The 27388-nt window shown below is 34.1% G+C and overlaps 1 protein-coding gene across 1 annotated transcript in view; it reads left to right on the top strand.

Moving 5' to 3' along the window:
* Positions 1-27388, top strand: part of GABRA2 (gamma-aminobutyric acid type A receptor subunit alpha2) — a gene marked incomplete at its 5' end in the record, with an annotated part of 240795 nt that overhangs the window by 32990 nt on the left and 180417 nt on the right.

Here is a 27388-nt window from a genome sequence, read left to right as displayed (position 1 = left end):
GTGGTCAGATGATTTAAGATCCATTCTTTTAACGAATAGCAAGTATACAATACAATATTCTTAATTATCCTCACCATTTATCTGTAATGTTTTATGAGCAAAAAAAAGACAATATATGCATTTACAATGTGTATAATATAAATTATGTAATACTTAAGTAGTAAGGAATTATTTAAAAATGAAATATATTAAAATGTTAACCTTTGTTAATTCTGAATAATAGAAATATGAAGGACTATCATATCCTTTTGCAAATGTCTATACGTTCACGTTTCTTTTTTTTTTTTTTTGAGATGGAATCTCGCTCTGTCGCCCAGGCTGGAGTGCAGTGGCACGATCTCGGCTCACTGCAAGCTCCTCCTCCCGGGTTCACGCCGTTCTCCTGCCTCAGCCTCCCGAATAGCTGGGACTACAGGCGCCCGCCACCATGCCAGCTAATATTTTTTATTTTTTTGGTAGAGACAGGGTTTCACCGTGTTAGCCAGGATGGTCTCCATCTCCTGACCTCGTGATCCAGCTGCCTCAGCCTCCCAAAGTGTTGGGATTACAGGCATGAGCCACCGCGCCCGGCCTACATTCATATTTCTTAATAAAGATGGAGACAGCAATGGCCATTCTACATAATTAAAAAGATTTTCTGTGAGTTCAATAACAATTTAAACCTTGATTTTTAAATTTGAATCATATGGATTATCTTATTTCAATTCAATATTTTCGAATTCGCTTTTTGATTATAACTGCCCTGACTTACTGACCTAAGTATACTGCCTTGAATGAAAGTAGTAGTTTTGATTTAAAAAAATACTTCAGCATTTTGTTATATACCTTGCTCCCTGTGAACTCACGAGTTATGTGTTTTTTCCTGTGAACTTGTTGGTGATATGAGTCTACTCCAGACAGAGAGATCCATAGTTAATGAACTTAAAATCGTTTCAGTTTTCTGAGGCTGCAAGGTTGAGAGTGAGACCCTAAACCAATGGTCAAAGGACAACCTGCAGCAGAATCACCTGGGTAAAGGCTATGCATTTAGGTCTGTAAATGGGGGTCATTGTGCATGAATATGTGGCATCTGTCCCCCACGTTCTCACACACGTGGAGGAACATTGTCCTTAAACAATTGAGTATATGCTACCTTCTAAGATTTCTTGTTCTGTGAGCATCAGGCTTTTCCTGATAATACTCCAATCTTAGTAAACTTTTTTTCCTTCCAACAATAAAACCCCAGGACAAATTAATACAAAATTCCTCATATAGTCTATCATCAAATATTAAGAACATAAAACTCTTCTATGAAGATCATCATTCTCCAATTATAAATCATAATTTTATTGGAAATACTTCATTTCTTATTATTATACTTTTGGAATAATGATTTATTTATGCTTAAGCAAATCTGAACTTCATGATTCAATCCAAATCATTTCTATAGAAAATGTATCCCTTATTAAGTGAATAACTTCACAAAAAATATACAGAGGCCTAGTTAATTTTCTATGATATTAAGCAGACAAGGAAAGTAATGTAAGGATTAAAACCTATATGCTTTTGTCTTAATGTCTTGGACTTTATCCAAATATTCTTTCAAATTTGACTCTTCCTTGAAAATGCATATGCATAGAATAAAATAGCAAATTTCTTTAAATATTTTTATGGAGACATTATTAAAGGCATATTCTGTGAAGAGTGAGTGGACTCTCTGTACTCTGAAAGATGATATTTAAGATTCCATTATTTCATTTTTGACTAACATGTGATAAAACCAATTAGCATTGTTCTATTTTCTAAGTGTCTCCTTGCCTACATGCTGAGTTAGAAGGGCAAGAAAGAAAAAAGCTATGATGGAAACTGTTCTCAGAAATATTCTGCTACTGTGCCTACATATATAGTCCTTTCTTAGCTGAAGAGTATACCTTACATAATTTTAAGTGGAGTAGAAATTTAGCAAGTTTGTTGCTGTTAAAATAATAAATGAGATAGTTTTAATCAATAGGAGAATGTCGATCATGGATTTTTGGCTTTAAAGATCTCTTTGTAGAGATATAAAGTAGCATGATTATTATATTTACTTAAAATGCATTCATTTTGGTTAAAAACCATCTTAATTCAATGCTCGCACTCACTCTGAGTGCTGTATCATGATTTTCCCATTATAGATAATTGAATAACACTGACTTATGACTTAAGCCCTTAAAGAAAAGTATTTTCAGTCTTAAAGTTAAGTTAGAATTTTTAAATATATTATATAACTTAATAAAATATTACCCTTTGTGGTGAAATCTATATATTTCTCTGTGGTTTAAGGTCAATATTTAGAAGACTCTTTTACTCAATAATATTGATGTTTATCATTGTTTGAAGGAGACTAAAGTAAGAGTTGCAAGTCTGTCTTCTATATTTGTAGTTTGTGAAGAAACATGGAAGGTAAGTACCAATGAGACTGAAATATCTGTGCAAATTGAAGGATATCATAATTTAAATGCCATGTATCACTCATCTTCAGTGAGAACACAGATAGATGAATGTATAGACAGAGACACTACATATACTCTACAAATACATGTATTCATGATCATTACTTACATATGGATATGCTTTTCTTGGTACCTGCAAACAAGATGAATGCATTTTCATTTTTGTTGTTCCCTTCTTGTTCCTCTTCTATCCTATTTTCTCAGGAGCAGAAGAATAATTTAAACTGAATCCCCAGCACGTCATCCTGATTGGTCGATAAAAGGCTCCTCTCCTGTTTTATTCCACCCCTGTCTCTGATCTTTATCCACTTTCCTCTTCCCCTTTCCAAAGATACCATCTGCAATGCATTTGATATGTTTTCCAAAATATATCAAGTGACTAAAATTTATTTTCATTGTTAAAGTCCAATTTTATTAAGAAGTTAGAGGTGTGAATAACTATGTCTAAACAAATGATTTGTTGATCATTTTGATGAAACTAACCAGTAGCTATCATCCAATTCAACATTTACCAAGGCCTTACTCAAAGAAATGCAGAAGCCACAATGTACTGCTTTAGGCTCTTTTCAGAAATTTTCTCATTTCATTTTCACTAAAATTATAATTCACTTTGATTATTCACATGTTAGAGATGAGAAAACTGAAGCTCAAGATTGTTAAATAATCCTTTATAGTTAAATAAAGCAAAAGACAATAGTAGTGCTGAATAATTTCATGATAAATTCTTTTCAAATGAATAAAATAATGTTTGCATGAAAAAATAAATAAATTTGACACATCAGTCCTTAAGAAGCTTATATTTAACATCTGGGGAAATATTTACCACCTGAGGAAAGAAGAACAATTGTGAAAGAACAATTGTGAACAATTGGGAAATTCAAGTCTGACTAATAGTAAAGGTCAAGAGTACTATTTAGATAATTAGGGATATATTGAATACCCTAGGGTGAGATCATCTTGAACTGGAGTTTTCAGGTTGCAAACATACAGGCATTTATAAATTTGTGAATGAAAGCTTCGAGGCTGGGTTGGAAGCACACAGACAATATTAGAGAAAAGTAATGCTGTTTGCTTGTTTGCTTTCTGCCATGTTCAATATGCACAAAGCGAATACTGCTGTTTGAAGCTCACTTGTGCCTAAGTCAATAAAACAGATGGCAGGATAGCAAGCAAAACCTTTATGACTCACAATGCTAATTTCATAATCAATAGCAATAGCAGCAGCTTCAGTGACTGGCATTGACTATTAAGATGCGCAAAATGAACCATGGAGGCTGCTTTCTATACAGATGTGTTGTTTTCTCTCCCTCACATAACCATGGTCTAACAAAGTGAGTTCACTCACTATTTGTCTTGCTGAACTTAACCTTTACTAACCATCCAATTATTAAAATTGTATAAAAGGATTTATAAGAAAAATCTGTGTGCCAGACTCTGGTACGGATAAAAATTAATCCATTTAAACGACCTCCCCACAGGTTTCCTGCATAATTTCTGTACATTACTATGTTTGTATAAAACTTTTTATAAAAAAAAGAACGGTAATATTGATTTTGCTACATGTAGAGTTGAGTGAATTTATTTGTATAAATTGACAATTTACATAATATTGGAATATGCAATGAATAAACTGTATGCATATAAATATATAATTATTTATATATTAACCTTTACATACATGTTTCAAACATTGTGGACATAACTTTATATCATTCCTCTCACCTATATTTTCATTATTATCAATGGTTCCATAACTTTTGTAAACTGAAATAAGCCTTTTCTAAAGATGTTAAATAACATACCAGTTTAGAAATGGGATCTGGCATCAGAAAAAATGGGGCCCGAATTCCAACTGTGTTATGTACTAGCTTTGTTGGAATATGATATACTGTTTAATTTTTAACATATAAAAAAACAAAAAAGTAACAGTAAGAAGTTCATATTTTGGGGAGGAGGTTAAAAGAGATAATACATGTAAAAAAACGCATTATCACTTACCACAGTATTTTATATTAAAAAGACTCAAAGATGACACCTACTAAAACTGTCTTTATATTATTCCATATATGTAGACTCTAGCTCATTCACAACCAATAACCAAGTAACAATTTACAAGAAATGTTTGAAATTGAAAAAAACTATTTGGAAAATGCAGATCTCACAATTTGCATCTGAAATACAATGATATTGAGGTACAGACAAAAAAAATCAATTGCCCATTTCAATTTACTGTCTGAGACATGGCCTAACTTAGTTAAAATGCAGTCAGACAGACAGACGAAATATGCACATTCATAGAAAAGTTATCATCTTGGTTTTGTATTATTCATTCTCCCTCATTTGTTCTCTAGCACTTGACGTGCCTTTAATGCATTTTTAGCTGTGCATTTCATTAATTGAAATTTCAATTAATCTAAAGTTATCCAAAAAGATAGGAAGCTGCCAAATTTGTTTTTTTTTTTCTTTGAAAACTACATTGTGCAGTAATATTCATAGCTACACCCACTCTCCGGCAATTTTGAGTTGTGTGGAATGAGTCATACAGACATATGCATGTATATTTTTATCTGGCTAGAAAATGTCATGCCCATCGAATTTTCAGTCTTCCAAATACATGCATTTCTGGGCCTGAGTTATCTTTCTCACATGCATGGAATGCAAGATGGGAAATGCTGTACTGTAATGTATGTAAGTCAGTTTTTAAACCACCCAGTCGAACTTATTTGAAAAACGCTGTTTTAATAAAACCTACCATTATGCTTATAATTTGTTAAATATTATTTTTATAAAATGTAAAATTAAAAACTAATGGCTCATTACTTAGAACACAAAATATAAAACTGCCTATTAATTGAGAATTTTTGGTATCTGTGTTTAATTTTATAAACCACGTAAAATAATAACAAATGTATTCAAAAATAGATATGTTTGGATTTTCTAAGACAGTTAAGTGAAGAAATAATCAGATATATATATAGTTGTGGTTGTTGTTGTTTGTTTGTTTGTTTGTTTTTTGAGATGGAATCCTGCTCTGTTGCCAAGGGTGGAGTGCAGTGGTGCCAGCTCACTTCAACCTTCGCCTCCCGGGTTCGAGTGATTCTCCTGCCTCAGCCTCCAGAGCAACTGAGACCACTGGTGTGCACCACCATGCCTGGCTAATTTTTGTATTTTTAGTAGAGACAGGGTTTCACCTTGTTGACCAGGCTGGTCTCCAACTCTTGACCTCAGGAGATCCGCTTGCCTCAACCTCCCAAAAGTGCTGGGATGACAGGCGTGAGCCACTGTGCCCAGCCAATATTTTCGAGTACTAAATTTTTAAAGTTAAAAATTCCATATTGGTTAATGAAATCACTGTCAATTATCCAGTATCATATTGTAGAGTACACAACAGATTGGTTTGACTATTATATTTAGTCAAACCAACTACTTACAGGTCAGCGTTGATTACTTTCATTTTTTGAAAATAACTATATATGATTAGCTTTCATTAAAGTTCATGTGACATTTCCCCAATCTTGATACTTCTTAAAATCTGAGAAAAGCATATACTTTAGTTGAAGAATGGCTCATAGTTCACATTAACCCTTGAGTTATTTGAAGCAAACTGACATCACTGATCTTGCTATAAGTTCTAATTGTTATAAACATGCTGATGTAAATCCCCCTTAACAAACAAATATAGCTTATTTTTTCAGACAGAATAACATCAAAACATAGTGAAAATAGTGTCTGTGCACCCACAAGCACATACTCTGTCCCCACCATCCCTTACCTTTACCCCTACGCTCTAGGCTAAAAGTCAAACTTTGTTGTCTGAGACTCAAGTTCTTTTGCAGTCTGGCCACAACTACCTTCCCTGTCTGGTTCCTACCACACTGCAGGCATGACTCACCAAAACTCGCTCAAACACTCAACACTTCCCAGCTTTTGCACATGCATAGTCCTTTGAAGCAAAGCAAAATTGTTAATTTGGCTGAAGTAATGGTTTTATGGCTGGAAGTGTGGAAAGATAGGGCTGGAAAGACAAATTGCATCCAAAGTATAAAAGTTTTGACCCTTCGGCCACAAAATTTGTGTTGCTTTTATTAATCAATGCAAATATATTGATGATATTTTAATAAGGAGGTGACTTAGAGCTGTGCTGTAAGAATATCAGCTAGGCAGCAGTAAACGAGAAAGCTTAGATAGAATAAAAACCTGATAAAATACTGAATGAGGAGAATGAATTTCAATAGAAAGAAGGTGAAAGAGTACATGACAGTGGTGAGAGTATAAATTCATATTTCAGCTCCCCTGCATACTAGATGCATGGATTTGGACAAATTATTCACTTGCTCTAAACCTTTCCTCATTTGTAGAATGAAGATAATAAAGGTACTACCTATATATTTGTATGGGAATGAAGGTTTAATGAAAATAAAAACCTACAAAGTATTTAACACAGCGCCTTGCTCATAGTAAGTGTCAAGAAATATTGTCTATTTCATTATTATTATTATATCAAATGGATTTGACATATTGGCTCTGATTGTCAAGACAGATAAAGTAATTTAAAAATATTCTAAGATATCTAATCAGTATATTGAAGCGATATATGCACTCCTATGTTAGTTGCAGCACCGTTCACAATAACCAAGTTTAGAAGCAGCCTAAGTATCCATCAACAGATAAATGGATAAAGAAAATATGTTACATATACACAGTGGCATACTATTCAGCCATAAAAAAGAATGACATCCTGTAATTTGCAACAACATGGATGGAACTGGAGGTCATTATGTTAGGTGAAATAAGCCAAGCACAGAAAGACAAACTTCACTTGGTCTCACTTGTTTGTGGGAGCTAAAAATTAATACAACTGAACTCATGGAGTTAGAAAATAGAAGGCTGGGAAGGGTACATTGGAGAGATGGTTAATGGGTACAAAAAGTAATGAAATAGAATGAACAAGGTTTAGTATTTGATAGCATAACAGGGTGACTACACTCAACAATAATTTATTATACATTTAAAAATAACAAAAGGAGTCCAGTTGGATTGTTTCTAACACAAAGAAAGGATAAATGCTTGAGGTGACAGATACCCCATTTATCCTGATGTGATTATTACATATGATATTCCTTATCAGAATATGTCATGTATCCCATAAATATATATGCCTACTATGTACACACAAAAAATTAAGATTAAAACAATTTCTAAGATTTCTAGCTTTAGTTCCTGGAATAAGAATGATCTCAACAGAATCATTTATGAGACTACAGGGGGAAAAGGAGCTGGAGGAGGGAAGATAATAAATAAGCGATTTTTTTCCTTTATAGCTTTTATTTGAGGGGTTGGTGGAATGTCCTGGTAGAACACATCTGGTAGGCAGTTAGAACTGTGCTCAGTAGTGAGCCTCCTGCTCACCATGATGTAAATAGACTATGACAAAATCTGATCAAGTAATTGTGTTTTGATTATTATTCAGTAGATAGTTTTCATTAAAATGACCATTATGGTCATATGGGAATTTATGTTTAACAAAATCTAATCAAAGAGATAAACTATTTTACAACCAAGTCTTGTAGTTTCACAGATTCTGAGTCATTTCCTATATTTATATAATCATATTGTACGTTTATTTGAAAGAGGAATTCAGACATAATTTTGTTTATTTTCATCTGTAGAACACTGTTTCAATTACCTCAGAACACTAAAGATGACTCGGGGAATCTCCCCATAATCAATCCAAGGAATTTTCCCAACGTTGATGACTCTAAGATGGAACTGTGTTGTTTGGTTCTAGCTGGGTTCTCAATGAAACTAACATTATTCCTATTTTGGTGATTTGCCAGCACAGCCACTGTAACATTTATTCTCAAAGTTCCCTACTTTTCTCGGACTCTCTATTCCATTATTTTGCCTGTCCATTTCAGATTGCCCCATTTCCTATTTCTTATGAAAATTAAGTGTGATTTCTCAATCTGGCCTATTTTATGTAGGAAGATTGGTGTGATCTCTCTCATCTAACCCAATATTTGCCTTGATTTAAGATAACTTTATGATTTTTTTCTACTCATTTATAAGGTGCATGTTTTGAAAATACGCCCTTCCCAATCTGAACTCCTTCAAGATCAGGCTTTCCAGTTATGACTTCATTTTAGCATCTTCAATCTCATTGCCCCTGCCCTTAAACACATCTGGTATATGGTTTCTGAAACATTGTACAGTGAAAATGTATCATATAATTTAAAAATAATAAAATTATTTCCTCCAAAATTAAAATTGAAAGGATAACTTGATAGTGAAACAAAACAAACAAAAGTATTCACATTAGCCTTCATCCCTACCCCTAGAAAACAGTGTTTCTTCTTCCCCTTAACGTCTCTTAACATCTTTAGTTTTTTTAAGTTTTTTGTTTTTTGCTTCATAAGATACTTGTCCTATGATGCTTTGTGTTAATTTAATTTTACATTCTTTGTCTTGCTACATAACGAGCACCCTGAAATCTGATTTCATTTTTCATATATTCTTGTATAGGCATTGTTTGTAATATAAGGGTTGGATGGAAGGTGCTTGAAGCTTGTGTGTGTTAAGATTTCTAGTTTTAAAAGAAAACGTAACAATGAAGGCTATACATGCCACAATAGCTGAGATTTTTGTGGTAACAAAGAACACAGCAATTCCCATCATCATATCTTTAGGCATGCTAGGGAAAGAAAGATAAATAACTCTTTATTCTTCTTTGAGTCCTGTCATCTGATTATGTATGCCTTCTGATTTAATCATTCCATAAATACATTAAGATAGGGCTGGGAATTTGCCTTTTCTCCCTATCACCATTATAGATTGAATTTTTACCATTAAAAATAATTTATTTTTGGCTGGGTGTGGTGGCTCATGCCTGTAATCCCAGCGCTTGGGGAGGCTGATGTGGGTGGATCACTTGAGGTCGAAAGTTCGAGACCAGCCTGGCCAACATGCTGAAACCCCATCTATACTAAAAATACAAAAATTAACTGGGTGTGATGGCATGTTCCTGTAGTCCTAGCTACTCGGGAGGCTGAGGCAGGAGAATTGTTTGAACCGGGGAGGCGGAGGTTGAATTGAGCCGAGATCACACCACTGCACTCCAGCCTGGGCAACAGAGTGAGACTCTGTCTCAAAAAAATAAAATGAATAAATAAATAAATAAATAAAATAATAATAATAATTTCTTTTGGAGGGGAAGAGGAAATGGAGGAATTTCTGTTCAGTGGGTATGGAGTTTCAGTCATGAACGATGGAAAAGCTCTAGAGATCAGCTATACAAAACTGTGTTTACAGTTATTATTATGCTATACATTTACAATTTTGTTAAGATGGTAGATAACTTATACGTTTTTAATACAATACAAATAATTTTTAAAAACATGTAGGTCTTTCAATTTTCACAATTTACTTATGAAACACAAATAACCCTAATAGGTAGTGCATTCTATCTCCAGTAAATTATGTTAGTGTTCAAAATGCGGTCCAAAGAATGGTGTTCATCTGTGAACTACTTGTTGTGGATCTGTGATAAGTACAAAAGTTGAGAGTAAGTGCTTAGACATTTTTACAGTAATTTGACATTGTCATATTTTCAAATTTTATTCAGTAACAGTGTCACTCTGCAATAGATTAGAGGTAAAAAGAAAAAAGAAGCGGTCTTTCCTCACAGATAATTTGAGAAGCACCACCTTACAGTATTTCTCACCGGGGACTTGTTCCCAAGCTCCTGTAATGCTAAAAATTGTGTATATAATTTGATTTTTAAAGGATTTTTAGTACAAGAAATTGGAAACAATTACTTTCTATGATGGAGAACATCTTTGTGGATTTCAATGCCCCAGAAGATAGCATAAGTTGGAAACCTAAATAGATATAAAAGATGTAAATCATTTTAAAGTTGGTGGAGCATTATGCTGTAACCAAGGTTTTGATGAAGAGTGGCTCAAGATTATTGTCTACCTTTAGAGAAAATATGGAGGTCATGGACTTCTTTGAGAAACTGGTGAGAAATATTGATTCTTCCTTAGGAAAAAAGTTGTAAAAGATGCATATAGATAAATATCTGCATATAATTTCAGAATGTTTGCTGTTTGAGTAGGGGATAGTCTGGTTAAAAGTAATGCCCAGGATAACTATTGGCATTCAGATTTCTATCCAATGGGTGTTTGTTTGAACCTCAAATTGGAATTATTTTCTCACTATACAGTGAATGTGATGAAACATGCTTTTTATTGCTACAGCTTGATTAGACACATAGGTTCCTGCTTAGGGAATAGAAAATACAAATATTAAGGGGTGAGAAAGCAAGAAGCCTTGCAAAGTGAGAGAAAACACTGTTCAGCAAGAATATCAGCAAATATCTTAGAAAAAAATTATCCTCTCTCCATAGTCTCTGCTCTTAATTTCTCCCATCTCCATCCATCAGTTAGACTGTCTCTTTCGTTTGTACACAATAGCCTCCCTTCCTTATAGCTTCATTTGCTTAGACGACCTTTACACATTTTATATGACAGTATCATGATGATGGAGATGATGACAAAACTAATAATGATAATAATTGCCAACATTCATTGAGTGTTTTGTTCATTAGACAGCAGTAACTTCACACATACACATATGTGTATAAAATTTCTCTTTACAACAGATCCATATGCGGGGTACCATTTTACAGATGAAGAAAGTGTTGCACACAGAAAAGTTAATTATTTTCCTCAATATCACACAGATGTTAAGTGGTAGAAGTAAAACAGAGATAATCTTTGCTGACAAGATTTTCAGGTGTTTTGATTGAAGAGAGTTATTTCTGTTGTGTATAAGACAATAAAGCAATGTTTAGTTTGACAACTTGAGGCAGATCCTACAACAAGAATTTAAGAGCAAAAGTCAATTAAAATGGATAAAAAACCTAAACGTAACACCTGAAACCATAACTCTTAGAAGAAAATATATACAAAAAACTGCATGACACTGGTCTGAACAATTACTTTTTGTATATCATAAAAAGCTCAGGCTACCACATGGGACTATATCAAACTAAAAAGCTTCTGCATAGTAAAGGACACAATCAACAAAATGAAAAGGCAGAGTACAGATTGGGAGAGAATATTTGAAAACCATATATCTGATAAAATGTTGATATCCAAAATACATGAAGAACTTACACAACTCAATAGGAGAAAAGTAAGTAACCTAATTTTAAAAAATAGGCCAATAACCTGAATAAACATTTATCCAAAGAAGACATAAAAATGGCCAACAAGTATATGAAAAGATGCTCTACCTCTCTAATCACCAGGGAAGTGAAAATTAAAACCCCTATGAAATATTGCCTCACATCAAGCAATAACAAGTATTCATGAGAGTATGAAGAAAAGGGAATCCTTGTATACTGTTGGTGAGAATGTAAATTGGTGCAACCATTATGGAAAACAGTATGGAAGTTCTTAAGAACATTAAAGAGAGAACTACCACATGACTCAGTAATTCTTCTTTTGTGTATGTACCAAAGGAAATGAAATCACCACATCATAAAGCTATCTTCTGTTCTGTGTATATACCCAATGAACATGAAATCATCATGTTATAAAGATATCTGCACTCCTATGTTGATTGTAACATTATTCAGAGTAGCCACGATATAGAGACAATCTAAGTATCAATTGATATATGAATAAAGAAACTGTGATATTACATATATGTATAATGGAGTATTACTCAGCCTTAATAAAAAAGAAGGTTCCTCCACTTACCATAACATGGATGAACTTGGAGGTCATTATGCTAAGTGAAATAAGCCAGATTAAAAAAAAAATACTACATAATCGCACTTATATGTAGAATCTTAAAAAAAAAATAACTGAATACACAGAAATAGGGAATGAAGTGGTAGTTACCATAGACGAGGTAAGAGGGAATGGGGAGATGCAAGTCAAGAAATAAGAAGCTACAGATATATAGGAAGAATAAATCTAGAGATCTAACAAACAGAGAACATGGAGACTATAGTTAATAATATAGTATTTAACTGAGTATTTTTACTAAAAGAGTAGATTGCAGGTGTGTTTGCCACAAAAATAAGAAGGATAACTACAAGAGATAATGAATATTTTAATTGCTTGAATATAATAGCCATTTCACTATGTATAAAGAGATCAAAACATTATGTTTTACTCCTTAAACATATATGACACAACAAAACAATGGAATTCAGGACCATCTGTCATTGATCTCCAGTTTTCTCTTGTACCAACTGGAAACTCTTAGTTTGTGATTGAGCATGAACCTCAACCACAACAATGATTATTTCCAAAAGGATAAAGCCAATCAATATCTTGTGTATTGATCTACACATTATCAAGTAACTTGCACTGGGTTTCCTTCTTTTACTGAATTGTCAACTCATTTAGATCAATTTAATTCTACTTAGTGACAACCTTGCTTAATGACGTAAATTGTAAATATAACTTTTCTCATGACAACAGTGCTGCAATGACCTATTCACAAGCACCCTGCTGCCATTCCTTCCCTTCTAATTCTGCATACAGACACAAGGTTTTGCTTACAAGATTACTTTCCCCGTTGTATTTCCCTGCTCAAAACCTCGAATTATTTTCTTGTCTTCAGGATCAAGGTCAGATTTCTTAGCCTGGTGTCCAAGGCTTTCCACAGTCAGTCCAATCTTGTGTGCTCCACTTATATCTGACTCTTCTTTTGCATCATCCTTCTGTTTTATGATCTCTGTACATTTCTTTCTCAATTCAACATTGTACCATGCAGAGTTAAAGAATAACATTGAAAATTATTTCCTCTTCCTTTCAGAATCTCCCTATTTTCTAATGGTCCTAATATAAATTCCATCATCTTGTCCTCCACTTGTCTAACAATCTTAACATAAACTCCATCATCTCTCATGAATGTTGCAGGTTATGCTGATATTTTCCCTTCTTAGATTGTGGAATTCATTTTTGACATCATTTATTTGGCATTTGGTTTTATACTATCTATAGCATTCTTTCTATCATTTTTATTTACTTGTGCCTTCTTTTCTTAATTTGATGGTCAGTGTCATGAGGGCAGAGAACATGTCTTAGACTCCTGCTATATTCCATATGATCCATACTTTCAGTAATGAATGTCTGATAAATAACTGTTGAAAGTATACACTTATGCTATTGGGGTGAATGTTTGATGAGAAGTTCCCAGAGCAGCACATTATTCCAGACAGGAAACTTGCCAGGCTGAGTCATTCAGCAGCTGCAACATGTTTGCAATTTATTTTCTTATCTGGGTGTGAGAATTAGGAAAAAGAAATCTCAGTTTGAATTGTAGTGAATAAGCTTGGGTTTTGTACCTGTTGTAATTAAATAATTTATTTTTGAAAACTATTGCTGTGTATGATTCTTCCTGTTGATTTTAAAGCAAATACAGATTTGGCTGTGAGTAATAGAAACGGCTTCAATAATAAGGAAATAGTCTTATCAAAAGAAAGACAAAATGAAAAGTTCATTGATATAATGGTTTCAGATTTAGTTAATTTTGTAAATCAGTGATGTCATATGGGACAAAGTTTCTTCTACCTTTCTGTTCTCATGCCCCCTATTGTGTTATCTCCTCAGTCTGAGTGTTTAATTGGAAAATGGCTGTTACAGATCCATACTTCTGTGAAAGATACTATAATGTCCAGTAGGAGAAACAGAATCATTTCTTCTCTGAATCTCTAGTTAGAAGTGAAGAAGCCATTTCCAGAAACACCCTGAAGATTTCTCATTCCTTACTAGCTAAAACTTGGTCATGTTCTCACATCAAGATCAATAAACGGAAGGAAGGATTAGATCCCTAAAGATATAATGTACAATAATGTGACTATGATTAACAATACTTTATTGATACTTAAAATTTGCTAAGAGGGTAGAGTTTAAGTGTTTTCACCCCCTAAAAATTGATACTATCTGTTGTGATGAATGTGTTAATTAACTTGATTGTGGTGATTATTTCACAATGTACATGTGTATCAAATTGTCAAATTGTACACCTTAAATATATAAAATTCTAATTGTCAAATATACCTTAATAACATTAAAAAAAAAGAATTCTTCTTACCTGAGGTGGCAGGATAGATAGCAGAACAAAACTGAGACTCTTCAGTAGGTTAAAGGGGAAATGACTGTTTGCAAAATAACCAAACCAATTTTAACCAATCCAACATTAGCCAATAACCCCCCTCAAAAAGGTAGGCAATGCTCTCACCCCTCTTATTTGTTTCCAAAGGACTGAATAAGGAAAAGCATTTCCTGACTCTGGGGGATATCATCCAGCTGATTAGTGGGTGGAATCTTCTGCCAGAACATTTTAATAGTTTTAATGACCATAAATTATATATATTGTTTGCATTAAAATATTGGCTGTGACTAAGCCTAGAGGCTTCTCTAGGACACCTTAAAAAATTAGACTAGATGCCTTCATAAGCCAACTGGTAAAGGAGGGAGATCAGTTATCCCCACCACCCCTTTTTACTGCTTTCTTTTACCTAACTAGGTCACTTGAAACCTTTCTCCAGTGACCCAGAGCCATGTCAAAACCTGCTCTTGGATGCGTTCTCTTGCCAGTCAGTTACACTGGAAGGGAATTTGTTCACGTGTTAGCTTTACCTTACACAAATGGATTAAAAATAAATGGTAAAAATAAGGATGTTTTGGTTTTATGTGCCAAAATTGTAGATATCAGCTACAGAGTGTGTATAGTAATTTAAGTGATGCTAGGAGTTTTCTGGCATCAAAAGCAATTCAACATACGTTTGAAGCTGTGAAAACATATTTCAATTAACCAGGTAGTGTGTGTGTGTGGGCGTGTTTGTGTGCTGTGTGTGTATGCATGTATATGTGTGTATGCGTATATGTGTTTTGAGGTAGAACGAAGGAAACAATTTTGAGATGCATGTTTTATATTGTAAACCTAATTAGGCTTATATATACTATTTCCATCCATAAGCTATAGATGTTTTACATCAAATGTATGCAATATTTTCTACATAGAGAAAATAAACAGTATGGTGTTTTAAGCCACTTGGAAATAATTTTGTTTCTAATCAACTGCTTCTGAAAAATATTTCCTCAAAGATTACAAAAAAGTAATGTTACGAAAATATTTCCGCTCTTCATTTTTTTCTACTTAAAATCTGTTTCCATCTATATGATCTGCTTACTCGAGCTCAATGCTATACATACAACACCCAAAGTCACTACAGTTTTCAAAATTGCCTAAATACATTTTATGTGAACATATATTTAAAATTTAAACTCAGATTATGTCAGATTTCTGAACATGTATTCTACCTGACTACGTTATTCTTTTTCTTCATTTCCTTTGGATAGACATATAAGAAAATTACTTGCGTCAAATCTGTCAAGGGGAAGAAATACTAATTAAAGTAAGATTTTCAATGGAATAAATTATGATTTCTAAGAATAAATTATGATTTCTTCATCAAGTCAACTTATAATAGGTTTAAAAACATATGAGTTTTAGCCAAAAGACTAATTTGACACAAGAATCCTTTGTGAAGCTTTCTCCAACACAGCTACATCTAGCACAGTATGGCCATTTTCTAATTTGGATCCCTACAAAGTATTTATGGGGCTCGTGCTTCAATTATTTTACTTACCACAGTGCACTACATTTATTTCTGCATTTTCTTAAACTACAAATATTTGAAACTCAGGGATCATTTCCAAATTATCTCTGTGTATCCAATACTCAGCCAAGTGCCAAGCTCACCTAAGTGTTCAATTCCCATTAGAAATGCCTTGCTCATTTCTGGCTCCTTTGTTTGAACTATGCTAGGTACTCAGAATTGGAGTAATGCTGAACTGTCCATGTGAGGGGATAGCAGTAAGAAGTCAAGGCCACCTTGTTCATGTTTTACTCCTCTTTGTGGTCTCAGGCACTATCAGAGTGCTTTCATACTTTTCCCTTTCTTATCTCTGAATTCATTCATTTAAAATATATTTATTAGATGTCTCCTATAATAGCTTGTCACTACTGCAGGCTCTGGGATCCATCAGTGAGTGAAACAGACAAAATACTGCTCTCATAGAGCTTATATTTAGTAGGTAGATAGCAGAAGAATGATCAAACAGATATAAAATATAATGTCAGGTGGTGATAAGTATCATGAAGAAAAATAAAAAGGGATAGAGAGTTTCCAGAGGTGTTATTTTTAGATAAAGTGGTCATCATTCTGAAGTGAAAATAGCTGATCAGAGACAGTGTATATCTAGCAGTTGAATGTTACAAGCATAGAATAGCAAGCTAAGGGGCCAAGACAGCATGTGTGGTATGACTAACACACAACAAAAAGAACCATGTGGCTGTAGCATAGTAGGCAGAAGGAAGTGTGGTAGAAAGAAGAAGTGGATGTATGATATTGTGGGACCTTGAAGGAGTATTTTAAGACCCTGATATTGTAGGGCCTTGATATTATTGTGACATATACACACATAATTATGTATTGATATATTTGCACATTACTTTAATATAAGAAACTACTTATGTTCGAATAAAGAACGGACAAGATATGATTTATCTTTGAAAGGATTACTCTGACTTTGGGAATTATACACTGAAGAATAGCAAGAGTAAAAGCAGACAGACTAATTAGAAGGCAGTTGCCCCAATCCAAGAATGAAATGATTATAATGTGGATTTGGATAGTAATTGTAAAATGAGTAAAAAATAGTTAGTTTCTAGATTCAAGACGAGCTAATGGGAAATATGAATGGATTATATGGAGGAGATGGAGGTTGAGGAAAGTAAAGAATGGCTTCATAAAATTTGGCCTGAGCTACTGATAGAATAATAGCATTATTTAGAGAGTTAGGAAGCACTGTAGGGTGTGCAGGAGGAAGGCAGAGAGGAGCTGGTTTTGAAGTGCGGCAGGAATCATACATTCATCTTGGGAGACTCTCTTAGTCTGTTTTGTGTTGGTATAACAAGATATCTGAAACTGGGTCGTTTATAAATAACATAAATGCATTTCTCACAGTTCTGGAGGCTGTTAAGTCCAAGATCAAGGTGTCAGCATCTGGTGAGACCATCTTGCTGCATCCTTAAATCGTGGAAGGTGTAAGGGCAGGAGATAACTGAACACCGCATGAAACTTTTCTATAAGGGCATTAATCCCATTAACCAGGGGGGAACTCTCATCACCTGGTCTTCTTGTAAAGGCCCTACCTCTCAATACCATCACGTTGACAACATCTGCATTTTTGAGGGGACATTCAAACCACAGCAAAGATTTCTTTTAAGTTTATGATGCTTATTAGACAGCTAAATGGTATATCCTCGATTTCAGAAAAAAATGGGAGAGGCTGGAGGTTTAAATTTGGGAGTTATTAGTGACTTCAAGCCATGGACTCAGATGGACTCACCTAGGAATTAATTATAGGAAGAAAAGAGGGGGAGACAAGAGAATGGATAAATGAAGTACTCCAACATTTATGGTTCAGAAAGAGGAAGACAATCCAGTAAAAGGGACTGAGAAGAAGAGAAGAAAAAAGAAAAAGAAAGAATAGAAAAAAACATTGTCTAGTTAGAACCTGCTTTTCTTTTTGCTTTGAATGTTTTCTTCTCATTTTCTATACATCTCAAAAGGTGAGATTGATCCTGTGATCCAACCTATGCATTAAAATTATTCAGGCAGGGCATGGTGGTTCACGCCTGTAATCCCAGCACTTTGGGGGGCCAAGGCTGGCAGATCACTTGAGGCCAGAAGTTTGAAATCAGCCTGGCCAACATGGTGAAGCTCTGTCTCTACTAAAAATACAAAAATTAGCTGGGTGTGGCGGCATGGGCCTGTAGTCTCAGCTACTTGGGAGGCTGAGGCAGGAGAATCGCTTGGACCCAGGAAGCAGAGGTTGCAGTGAGCCCAGATTGCACCACTGCACTCCAGCCTGGGTAACAGAGTGAGACTTCATTTCAAAAATAAGTAAGTAAGTAAGTAAGTAAGTAAGTAAGTAAGTAAGTAAATAAATAAATAAATAAAATTATTCAAACTGAGACCAACCCATCCAATTTCCCCAGTGTGTAAAGTGATGTCTAAAGTATCCATCATGACTCTTGCCATCTCTGATCCCATCAGTCAGTTAGTTACCTCAGCTTACAGTTAGCCCCTTATTTTATTACAGAAGAAAGGAGCTGTAGGGTGGAGGCCAAATGTTTGGAATGTGTCCATTAAATTTATTCAGACCCAGGCTCTGAAGAACATTTTATCTTATTAAGGCCAATTTTGCTAAAATTCATAAATGTTTTGAAAGTAATTATAGTAAATGCCTTCTTATTTGGCCTCTTAACAAGTAGCTAAGAATGTTTCCATCATTTTCTTAAAATATAATGACTAATACCCATAGATACCAATTGCTCCCAGACACAGGCTTCTCTCCCACTATATTTAAGATGCTTTCAGAATTTTTTGTCCCCTACCCATTTGTGCCAATTGTACTTATCAGGGCAATACTCACCTTAATGAAATACTTGTAAACTGGTAAAATATGAAAACAAAATTAGCTGCTTTGCTAAATATTGATGAATGTGAGGTATTATATAATACTACAATTAATTTTGACAATTTTGTGTTGGAGAAACAACTAAAAACTAGAGTGAAATTATAAAAATTTATAAAGAATTTGTAACTAAGTTATGAATCTAGATTTCTCCACCTGCCTCTTTAAGCACCCATGTAACGGGAGGAAGAAAGGAAAGAAGGAAGGAAAGCAGGGAGGGAAGAAGGCAGGGAAAGGAGGAGGGAGGAAGGAAAGGAGGCAGGCAGGCAAAAAGAAATACATAAAGAAAGAAGAGAGAAGAATTTTGAGAAAAAGAAGTGAATTGTAAGAAGATGCATTTTGGATATGATTCATGTAAAAGATATAATTTAGAACTTCAGTTAAACCAAAAGAAAATGTCACATGTTGGCATATCTATATGAAAATATTGGCAAATAAATGGGTATGCATGTGATTTAAGTTAAAATGAAAATGTTTAAGTATTGTATGTATCATTTTTATTGGATGCACCGTAAAATCAATTTTGATGTCCACTACTGTTTTTATTACTTTGGTATTTATGAATATGTATTTATTTGCGGCTCAGAAGAATTGATTAGTTTTATTTTAAAATGGTCAAAATTGCTGCAAAACAACCTAAGCAAAGTGCCTATCTCTTTTCAAAATAGCTTATTATCAAGATATAATTTAAGAATCTGCTGACCTGCATGCATCTTTTGAAACTTCCTTCCTGTTCTTGATATTACATATTTATTTAAATAAAGTTTAAAATTAAATTTAAAAATATGGCACATTTAACAAATTTGACTTTAATACTATAAAATCAACACCACTTCTCAGTGTACTATTTAACTTTGAAAACTATAATAAAAATAACTTAATTTAAAATGCTTATTTGGAAAACAAAATGAAACAGCTGAATCTTCTAAAAAAAGAAAGGAAAAATCAATTTAGAAGAAAAAAATAACAGAAATAACAGAGGGACTACGAAGCAGAAGATATCATTCCAGTGTCATTTTCAAATTCTCAGAATAAAATGGATATAAAATACATCTTGTCATGTAGAGAATTGTGCAGCTTTCTATTTCTTTTTAATTTGAGTATTTGTGTTAACTGACTTCTACATGATTTAATGAAAAGAGAACACCTCAGTTCTAAGCTTGGTTTTACCATAAGCTCCCTATGAGATAGTCACACTTTTCAAGCATTTACCCTAAGCCAGACACTATGTTTTCCATTTAATCCTCTTAATAATCCTTCCAGGTAAATATTGTCAGCCTCATTTTTTTAACATAGAAATACAGGCTTAGAAATGGACTAACTGCTCAATCAACGGTGGAGCAGGGGTGCCTGCAAATCTCTGCCTGATGACAAAGGCTGTATGTTTAACCCCACCCCTACTGTCTCACCTCACTCATTCATGTGTCCATTTCTTCTTTGCGAATTGAAGATAGAGTCATTTGCCTTCCCCAGAGTAGGTCCAATCCAAATGTCATGTAGTGTTTATTGTTAATAACATCTCTCAGAGAAAATTAGAAAACATTAGAAAAACTAGGTAGAGGCGCTTCCCCTAGAGACATGGAAACATGTTTAGCCCTGAAGCTAGGCCAGTGCTTCTAGTCAGCCCTGTCCTGCTACCCCACACTCCAAAGAGTCAGCAGACTAACTTTTCAAACAACTTAATTTTGCATAATGGAAGAACCAGAAGTTGCATAAGTCCCAGTTCTGATTTTAACAGGGGCCAGAGGACTGCTGGCCAGTGACCAGCTATCAGCAAGCGTGCCTGCTTCAGATACTTGCCCAACTCAGGAGAATTGCCTAATGACAGGAAATGATAAAACAAATACTGAAGAGAGTCATTGTATTGTCTTTTAGGTCAAAGGTAGGAACCCCCGCTTTGAGAATAAATTTTGAACACATGCCTGATTATTAACATGCAAGCTCAATGATGAGATACACATAGTATTCCTTAAAAAAAAAAAATCCTGGATTTATTTGAAAAAAAAATTCGAATGCGGCATAAGGAGAATGTAGTGCCTTTTCTAACGAAGTTTAACAAATCAGTTTTAAAAATTTGTCACTAAACTAAATAGTTCATGATTATATTAGCAGCAGAAATATCCAGGGATTAGAAATTAGAATGTATGGTCAGATAGAAAGTGGTTTAGGGGTAATTATTAATTGGCATTTCACTGAACAGGATTAAGATGATGTTCCCCACGAGTGAGTTTTAGGGCAGACAGTGTGAACAGTAACGGTATGTAATTGATTCCCAGGAAGGGACTTCAGATATTTGTCAGAAGCATGTTCTTCAGGAAACCTAGGAAAAGGGTAAATCTATATAACTATTTTTTATCAAACATAATGTGTTAGTTTTCACTCAATGAGCAGAGGGGCTAGAAGAAGATGGGGATAGATAAGAAACATATTAAATAAATAATTTTAAAAAGTGAAAAAGGGTATGTTCAAATTTCCAGCCTGGGGTGCTTGATTTCACAGTGTCAACAGATGGTGTTTCTTCTAGTTCCCCACAGTGGCCTAAATGAGAATGTTTTCCAAGATATCTAAAAATTAGGTCTTTTAAATGTAAAATTCAAGTCAAACCACAAAAGAAAATGAAAACAATATTTAGAGGTGAGCCTTTATTATATTTCTGACTCATGAAAGTGCTGTGATAAAACTGCGAAAGAAGATGCTCCAGCTATGAAATTCTCCAGTGGCGATGTTCTACAAGATTTTATTAGGAAAACATGTAACTGGGCAAGCAAGTTTAGGAATCTGTATTTTTGTGTCTCTTTTGGACACTCACAATGCCCAAAATCATGCTATCAAGAAAATGGTCTAGCCTTGTTGGGTTTAGTATTTCCTGTATTTTTCTCCCCTACAGTAGACAAATTGTTTTGTTTTCCTAATGGAAACTAAATAATAGCTTCCTGAATATTTAGGGATGAAGTGGTGATGTTTTAAGGATAATTTGTTATACGTCTTACTGTGTGCTTGTCTATAAGCACCAAATACATGGATAGCAAATATTTTTGCCTATCTCCTCATTTATAGCGGTATGTTTGGCATCTAGTAGACTGCCTAGCATGTAACAGATGCTCAATAAATAGCTGTCGAGCTAAATGGAATGAGGAAAGTTATTACTTGATTGATATTTAGTCAGATATGTGGTCCTAATAATGAATTATTTACATGTAACACACACAAACACACACACAAGTACTCACACATGGAGCTGAGATTTTAATTGTAAGTTAGAGTTTACAAAATAGTCTTACGTATTAAATTTAAAAGTGTGTACTCATATTTTATTTCCATAAATACTTGTGAAATAGCTTCTATTCAACAGAGTACTGGAGAAGATGGTTTGCCTTCCATCAAAACTTGTATTTTTTCACTTGTAATACTGTGAAAGTAAAATAGTTGCTGGAAAGTGACTAAGTAGAAATGATTTCTCAGTCTCCCTCCATCCCTTATATTTTGGTGTGACTATTTTTCACCAATGTAATATGAGTGGATGTGAGACCTATCACTTCTGAACCAAAGCTTTTAAGCAATGTGTGTTCTTCTCTGTGCTTCCCCTTCTGCTACTGCATAAAATAGGCAAAACTGCCATGTTGGGATAACTTGGGTCCATGTATTGTGTTGAGTAAGGTTGATTACCAGCCTACAGAAACCACATTAGGCTGTTAAGTGTTCAAGAGAAAAGAAATTGTTGGGGTAAGCCATTGATACTGGGTTTATTACAGCAGTTAGTGTTACTCTGACTAATTAAAAACAGATAGTGCAGGGATAGTTTAACATGTGCAAGCCAATAAATGTGATACATTACATAAACAGAATTAAAAACAAAAATCACATGATCATCTCAATAGATGCAGAAAAGGCATTTGACAAAATCCAGCAACCCTTTATAATTAAAACCCTCAGCAAAATCGGCCTAGAAGGGACATACCTCAATGTAATAAAAGCCATCTAGGACAAACCCACAGCCAACATAATACTGATGGGGAAAAGTTGAAAGCATTTCCCCTGAGAACTAGGACAAGACAAGGATGACCATTCTCACCACTTCTATTCAATATAGTTCTGGAAGTCCCCTAGTCAGAGCAATCAGCAAGAAAAAGAAATAAAGGGCATTCAAATCAATAAAGAGTGAGTCAAAGTGTCACTGTTTGCTGATGACTGTTTGCCTAGAAAATCCTAGACTTCTCCAAAAAGCTCCTAGAACTGATAAGTAAATTCAGCAAAATTTTATGATACAAAATTAATGTACACAAATCAGTCGCTCTGCTATAAGCCAATAGCAATCAAGCTGAGATTCAAATCAAGAACTCAACCCCTTTTAAAATAGCTGCAGAAAAATAAATAAATAAAATACTTAGGAATATATTTAACCAAGGAGGTGAAAGACCTCTACAAGCAAAACTACAAAACATGGCTGAAAGAAATCACAGATGACACAAACAAATAGAAACACATCCCATGCTCATGGATGGGTAGAATCAATATCATGAAAATCATCACACTGCCCAAAGCAATCTACAAAGTCAATGCAATTCCCATCATAATATCACCATCATTCTTCACAGAACTAGAAAAAACAATCTTAAAATTCATATGGAACCAAAAAGAGCCTGCATAGCCAAAGCAAGACTAAGCAAAAAGAACAAATCTGGGGGCATCACATTATCTGATTTCAAACTATATTATAAGGCCACAGTCACCAAAACAGCATGCTACTAGCATAAAAATAGGAACATAGACTAATGGAACAGACTAGAAAACCCAGAAATAAAGCCATATACTTACAGGCAGCTGATCTTTGACATAGCAAACAAAAACATAAAAAAAAATTTGTTGAATAGAGAAGAGGACACCCTATTAAACAAATGATGCTGGGATAATAGGCTGGCACCATGCAGAAGAATAAAACTGGATCCTCATCGCTCACCTTACACAAAAATCGACTCAAGATGGATGAAGGACTTAAATCTAAGACCTGAAACTATAAAAATTCTAGAAGATAACATCAGAAAAACCCTTCTAGACATTGGCTTGGGCAAAGACTTCATGACCAAGAACCCAAAAGCAAATGCAACAAAAACAAATAGATGGAACTTAATTAAACTAAAAATCTTCTATACAGCAAAAGAAACAATTAGCAGAGTAAACAGACAACCCACAGAGCGGAAGAAAATCTTCAAAATCTACACATTTGACAAACGACCAATATCCAGAATCTACAAGGAACTTAAACAAATTAGCTAGAAAAAAAACAATCTCATCAAAAACTGGGCTAAGGACATGAACAGACAATTCTCAAAAGAAGATATACAAATGGCCAACAAACATATGAAAACATGCTCAACATCACTAATGATCAGGGAACTACAAATCAAAACAACAATGTGATACCACCTTACTCCTGCAAGAATGGCCATAATAAAAAAATCAAAAAAATTATAGATGTTGGTGGGGATGTGGTACAAAGGGGAAACTTTTACATTGCTGGTGGAAATGTAAGCTAGTACAACCACTATGGAAAACAGTGTGGCGATTCCTAAAAAACTAAAAGTAGAACTACCATTTGATCCAGCAATCCCACTACTGGGTATCTACCCAGAAGAAAAGAAGTCATTATACAAAAAAGATACTTGCACACTCATGTTTATAGCAGCACAATTTGCAATTGCTAAAATATGGAACCAGACCAAATGCCCATCAATCAAAGAGTGAATAAGAAGCATAGTATATGTATGTGTGTGTGTGTGTGTATATATGTGTGTGTGTATGCATATATGTGTAACATATATGTAATATATGATATGTATCAAAAATATGTGTGTATATATGATAGAATATATATGAAATAGAATATATACATGATAGAATATATATGATAGAATATATAGATGATAGACTATATAGATGATAGAATATATATGGTAGAACACTACCCGGCCATAAAAGGGAATGAAATAATGGCATTTACAGCAACCTGGATGGAATTGGAGACCATTATTCTAAGTGAAGTAACTCAGGAATGGAAAGCCAAACATCATATGTTCTCACTCATTCATAAGTGGCAGCTGAGCTATAAGGATTCAAAGGCATAAGAATGATACAATGAACTTTGGGGACTTGCGGGAAAGGGTGGGAAGGGTGAGGGATAAAATACTACAAATTGGGCATGGTGTATGCTGCTCAGGTGATAGGTGCACCAAATTCTCAGAAATCACCACTAAAGAACCTATTCATGTAACCAAAACCACCTGTTTTCCAAGAACCTATGGAAATAAAAATAAAAATAAACTTAAATTAAAAACCTCTTTCAAATTGTAGATGCCATAAAAGACTCCTAAGTTTGATTACATTTAAAAAGATTTTATGTGTTGAAATAAAATAAAAACAAAGGCAAAAGACATAAAGAAACCAACAAAAGTGAATTCCACAAATGTGTTGAACTAAAGGAGGCAGACACAAGAGAATGAAGAAGTATGACTTCATTTTTATAATTACAATAAAAGCAACACTAATATGTGTTGTTAGAAATATCAAGGAGTTGGGTTGGAACGGGAACCCAAGAGGTGATTCTGGGGTGCTAGCAATTTACTGCCTTTTGTTAAAATGCTGGTTACAAGGGTGTGTTTAATCTGTGAAAAGTCAGGAAGTTATACTCACTTTTATGTGTATATATGAATTACTGTATCATACTCAGGTTTTTAAATGTCAAAAAAAAACCAATGGTTTAGTTAATGGTAGTTTACTGATCTGGGGATTTTTCTAATGTGCTATAATTATGTCAATATTATAAGAAGAACCTGAGAAATGTTACATGGGATCTCTTTGTACTATTTTTGTAACTAATTGTCAATCTGTAATTACCTTAATTAAAAATTTATTTAAATAGAAAAAAATTTAAAACATGGAAATAAGCTAGTGGTATTACAGCATATTAGAGAAATTGAAATGAGAAAAAGTCAAATGACTTAACTAATATTAGTCAGTGAAATGTGAAAATGTCAAATCCAGGTCCTTTCATTATAAAGTCAAAGTTCTTTTGAATGCTTCATGCTGCCTCCCAGCCAGATATTCATCTGGGGTGGCCAGGCAGAGTTATTGATGCTTGTCTTTTCCAAAGTACCTTGCATTTTTGAAGTTGCTTTGACAATTCAACATGAGAATAATATTTTAATGATGAAAGTAATAATACCATCATTAATTTTTGGTACTTTTTAGTTGATAAAGTATTTTCTTAGATGTCTCATTTAGTCCTCATAATGATTCTGCCTGCTATATAGATTTGCCATATGTCTATGTATAGGTGATAAAACTGAACCTTAAATAAATATTTTTGTCCAAAATCATATCATCCAGTTTAGAACAGTAGAATGAAGACTCCAGAAAAAAGATCTTCAGGGGAAATAAAAAGAGGTAAAGAGAGAGACTGTCTCAGAATTCCCAACATAATAAATGTTTGAAAGAACATTTGAGAATATAATCAAGAAAATGAAAGGTAATTAAAACATGATGTGAAGAGAAAATGCTTAAAAGAAGGAAAACAGAAAAGAATTACTCTGCTTGGCTCTCCAGTGCAAAATATATACCTAACCATAATAATGTATGCACTATTTATTCATTAAAATATAAATAGTAATAAAACCACATAAGGACTATGAGATAGTTTAGTAGGGTAGAGTTATAAAAGAACTAAATCCTCATCCAAAATAGCAGAGACTCTGAGGATAATATTAGAAATTAATGAGCAAAGGAATATCAATGTATGTATGTTGCTTTTATAGAAGGAGGTAACTGCTAGACAAAACGGTTAAGAGAGTTAAAAGTTGTTGCCTCTGAGGTGGCGCAACTAAGGGGTGAGAAGCAGAGTTTAGGTTTTTGGTTTAGCTTTCTGTGATAGTTGGGTTTTTGATTATACACAACTACTACTCTGATTAGAAATGACATTTAAATGGCTATAAAAAGTCAAATGCTTAATACTATTGAGAATGATATATACAGACATGGTGTCTACTCTTGATCCCCTGAGGGCGAGGTCAGCTGTTAGCTCAGTTCCCATGTGGCTGGGGATGAGAGTGGAAGCTTCCACACAGAGATGCAGGATTACAGGGAAGAGACTACAGGGAAACATGAATATCTGCAGAGAGAATATTTAGGCCTGGAGTAGTAGTTGTAATAGAGTCAATGAGAATGGGAAGGATTCTGCTATGTTTTGAAGGTAGAAACAAAGGATTTGCAGTCTGATTGGATACTGAGTGTGAGAATAAAAGGTAGTAAACAAGGACTTTAAAGCTCGGGTCTGAACAACGTGAAGAATGAAAG

Source organism: Pongo abelii, chromosome 3, assembly GCF_028885655.2.
Source record: "Pongo abelii isolate AG06213 chromosome 3, NHGRI_mPonAbe1-v2.0_pri, whole genome shotgun sequence".
Taxonomy (NCBI): Eukaryota; Metazoa; Chordata; class Mammalia; order Primates; family Hominidae; genus Pongo; species Pongo abelii.
The sequence above is the reverse complement of the archived record's forward strand: the minus strand, read 5'-3'. Positions and strand labels throughout refer to the sequence as shown.